Raw genomic sequence first — 4,671 nt, forward strand, 5'->3', positions numbered from 1 at the left:
CGGAAGAGGACGCCGGAGAAGGGGACCAGTACACGGCAGCGCATATAGCGTCGCTTATGAGCGGCGAGGTCGCTAAGGTCGACGTAGAGTTACTGTATATGTTCCGTAGGGAGCATACGCAGTGACTCTAGGTCGACGTACGCATAGGCGTGCGCAACGTTCTCCATTAGGGGAGGGAGGAGGGGCAAAGCTTTACCGCAGAGCACCCCACCCCCCACCCCTATATTGCTCATTAACGAAAGAAAACGAGCTTCACAATGGATGCAAAAGTGATAATTAAGCGACGAAGTGGTTCTCACAACGGCCTGCCCTTGGTCTCCGGCTTTCCTGGGTTAAATGTGGGAAGTAAACGGTTCCTGGAATGCAACATCTTCGGCCGCCATTATCGTGAAAACCTTGCATGCCCATACCCTGCACTTGAAACAATGACGGTAAAGGTCCGACTTGGTGCTGTCCTTAGGTGATTACGGGGGGCGCCCCCCCCCCCTGCCCCCTCCCCTGTGCGCGCGCCTATGCTGAGTGCCATTGAATTCGACGTCTTCAGTAAAAGCAAAGCGCTAGCTGTATTCCTCGTACAAAGCGCCGTGCAGGGGATGCAGCCAGGGTTTTATTTCGAGGGAGGGAGGGGGGGGGTGAAGACGTGCTGTTTTGACCGTCTATGTATGTACATGTGTACTTGTAAGTGTCCATGTACAATATATATATATATATATATATATATATATATATATATTGTAAGGAACAGAGACGGACACAGCACCCGTTCCTGGGCCGGCTGTTCTATTCTCTGACTTCTTCTTCCTCTGCCCCTATCCGCTAGCTCTCCCCGCGCGCCAGAGCCCCGGTGTCGATCTTGTCATCACACTCGGCCACGAGTGCGAGCGCGCGTAGCTGTCGACAGTGCCTCTGGTGGACGGTGCTGGCGGCATCGCGGTGGTGGTAGGGTCCCTAGTGGTGGATCTCGGCCACGCTGCGACTTGGCTCGTGGATCTTCTATAAGTATGCCTGGTGGGCGGCACTGGCTACATCGCTGTGGCCGGTCGTAACCACGCTGCGACTCTGCTTGGGGATCTGCCAGTGTATTTTCTGGCGCACGGAATTGGCTCTGTCGCTGTGGGCGATTTCGCCCATAGTGCGACGTCTTCTAAACACTTGTTGACGACGGTTCTGGCGGGCGGCCCTGACTGTATCGGCATGGTCGCCGGTTGATCTCGAAACGCTCACCCTTGTCTTTCCACATTTTGGAAAACAGGGCAGGAAATGGTGGATACAGTAACGCAACTTTCTGCAACAAATACAGCCGTCTGCGCATTTTGCAGCGGGTCGAGGGGCGTCTGGTTGTTCTATTATACATCTGTGGCAACCTGGGGTCATGTTCCCGCGCTGACCTTCGACATGGCTTGTGCTCTTGTAGCGTTATTACTTTGGAGCTCCCTGAAGTTCCCAAGCTTGCAATTCTTGAAGCCACGTTCGGTGCACTCGGGACATCCTCGTCAGCAGCCGTTTCAGGAGACTTGTGCTGCGTGGGCAGGTCCTCGATTAGAATGCTCTCAGACGTGTCAGAGAGCTTGGTGTCGTTTGGAAAAACGTCTTTTGGCAAGTTGGGGACGCTCTCACGTTCGGCCAATGAATGTGGCGCACGCAGATCCGCTTCCCAGGGGCGTAGCCAAGGGGGGGGGTTGGGTGGGTTCAAACCCCCCCGAAATTCTTCAGTTTTGCTTGCGTATATAGGCACGCACACATACAAACGCACGCACGAACATACATAAAGTATGGTTGAACCCCCCCCGAAAAAAATTTCTGGCTACGCCCCTGCCGCTTCCGTCTGGTCAGAGAGGATGTTGGCGGAATCCGCGGACAGGTATGTCACCTGGGGTTGGCCACCGAGGAGGCCTGGACGCCGTCCTCGAATGGTCGCACAGGTGCTTCCGGCAGTAGTAAGGACACGGGATCCATGATCGTGGGCGGTGCTTCGATGTAAGGTCTGCAGCGCCGTTGAGCGACGAGGACGCACTCACGGTTCGTTGTTCGTCGGCTGCGCCATTGTAAGGAACAGAGACGGACACAGCACCCGTTCCTGGGCCGGCTGTTCTATTCTCTGACTTCTGCTTCCTCTGCCCCTATCCGCTAGCTCTCCCCGCGCGCCAGAGCCCCGGTGTCGATCTTGTCATCACACTATATATATATATATATATATATATATATACCAGGCCCGTAGCCAGGAATTTTTTTCGGAGGGGAGGGGGGGCACTTGCTGAACACCTTGTCTATTGGAGAAAAAAAAACTATTTTTATTATTTATTTTTGGTAAAAAAACCTACTTCACCAAAATTTCGGGGGGGGGGGCACTAGAGCCCTCCCCCTGGCTACGGGCCTGATACATACAAACTAAAAGGAATTTGGGGAGGGAGGGAGGGAGGGAGGGAGGGGGCGAACGCCTGTACCACCCCAGGCTATGACTGTGGCGCCATGGCTATAGTTGACTATAGCCACGGCTATCCTACGTGAGACTCCACATTTCTCCATGCACGACAACCCTGCCTCCATAATCTTGCCAAGGACTGGACTGGGATGTGTTTTATTTTTCAGTGGAAAATGAGCGTAGCTCAAGCGTTTCTGCGGAGCTCTAGAGCATGCAGTCTGCCGCTACGGAAGGATTAATAGCAAGGATGTTTCCACAACAACACGATGACCTTAGTTAAAATTACGTAACAACCATCAGGCTCTCACCATTGTCCAGCGTATCTATATCAGAAACGGAAAATTGTACGTCGTTGTATAAATTCGGGCACGCTGTGAAAGTTTGGCCATTTTAACAAAGTATGGGGGCAGTATTGCGCGTTATTGGTGTCACGCAGTAAAAATATCCCACTCAAACTCTAGCGCGGGCTAATAGAACGTTATGAATGAATAAACTTTACTTAAGATTAGTCCGGGACTGTCCGGCAGTTTACTTCGGGCGAGGCGGGGGTGAAGTTATGTTAGATATTAATTCCGTCGACTGTCATATTTTCTAAGTCGAACTAGTCTTCCTACATCTACAGCTGTGAATTACCGAGTAAACGTTAGTATACACGAATATTCGTATTTTTTATGTTAGGGACATTAAAACATTTGGTTCCTACTGCCATATTGTCTTTTTATTGGACTTTTATGTTGAATATTACTTTTTGTGGTCCACATCTTTTGAATAAAACACTATGCATCTTTCCTCTCGATCGCATGCTTCCTTGGTTTGTTCAGAATAATAAAAAAAAAAGCGATAATAACAAATTACTCAGACTTTATGCAGTTCTAGGAATCTTAGGCAGTTAATCAGACGCTACCCAGCTAAATGCGATTTGTAGATGAAACCAGGCAAATAACGTAAAATTTTTTGTTGAATAAAACTAAATCTTGTCGCAAAACTTGATTGAAAGGAGCAGCGAGAGCAATATATCCTAATCTATGAGTGAGACATTAAATCACCCCGCAGTTCACCAGTGCTAGATATATATGAGAGACACGCGGAACGTATACAATGCCTCATGGATTGAACACGGGTGAGTAACATGACAGACAGACAGACAGACAGACAGACAGACGGACGAACGGACAGACAGACAGACAGACAGACGGACGAACGGACAGACAGACAGACGGACGGACGGACGGACGGACGGACGGGCAGGCAGAGGCAGGCAGGCAGGCAGGCAGGCAGGCAGGCAGGCAGATAGATAGATAGATAGATAGATAGATAGATAGATAGATAGATAGATAGATAGATAGATAGATAGATAGATAGATAGATAGATAGATAGTGCGTAATATGTGTGTTGGATACGCATACGAAATTATTGTGCTGGTGTGTGTTGGATACCTCTTCACAGCCTTATGCAGCTAAGATACCACTAAGCTTCTAAGCAAGGCATACAGGCACGGAAAGCCGGAGGTATACGCCTAGTGCGCGCCGACGGAAGCGCCATAGGCGGCGAACTCTATCATTGCTCTCGGGAAAGCAAGCAGACGGCCGCCGTGGTTTCCTACGTCGTTGTACGTGTGTTCCCGCGTTGTTCACGTTTCCGTAGTGAAATAAGCAACGTTCGTCGTATGTGTGGTGGCCGAAACTTCAAGGGATGTCGAATAACAATTGCTGTGGAGTGGAGTGCTCAAACACCGACAAAAACGCGCCCGGAACACGGTTTTACTCACTTACCGCAAGGCCTCCTGAGCAAGAGCGACGGAAGCAATGGATCGCCGCTGTTCGTTGGCAAAGACGAGCCGCTTCGTCATTGTGCGGGTTAACACGTCGCTTCTTGTTCGAATACTTTCGCTCTGCCATATCGGTGCTCGCTGGATGCACTCGATCATGTTGACACTGGTAGACGACCAACGTTATCAGCTTGAGCATGCGTTGGTTCGGTTCGACCGCCGTGCAGGGCACTTCGCTCAAACGTTCTATATTTTAGAAGTGTTGTAGTTCGGGCGAGTTGGTCATCCATGAACTTAGCTTGTACTAGCGCGGTACATGTACCGCGCTATTACAAGCTAAGTTCTATATTTATTATTTACAGAAAAAGAAATGCAGCAATGGTTGACTTCAGAAAGAACAAGAAGTGATTGAGACGTCACCTTTGTAAACAAAACAAAGCGGATGTTCACCACGAGCTGCACCTCATAGCTGGATCTTGT

Source organism: Rhipicephalus sanguineus, chromosome 6 (genome assembly GCF_013339695.2).
Source record: "Rhipicephalus sanguineus isolate Rsan-2018 chromosome 6, BIME_Rsan_1.4, whole genome shotgun sequence".
In the NCBI taxonomy this organism is placed as follows: domain Eukaryota; kingdom Metazoa; phylum Arthropoda; class Arachnida; order Ixodida; family Ixodidae; genus Rhipicephalus; species Rhipicephalus sanguineus.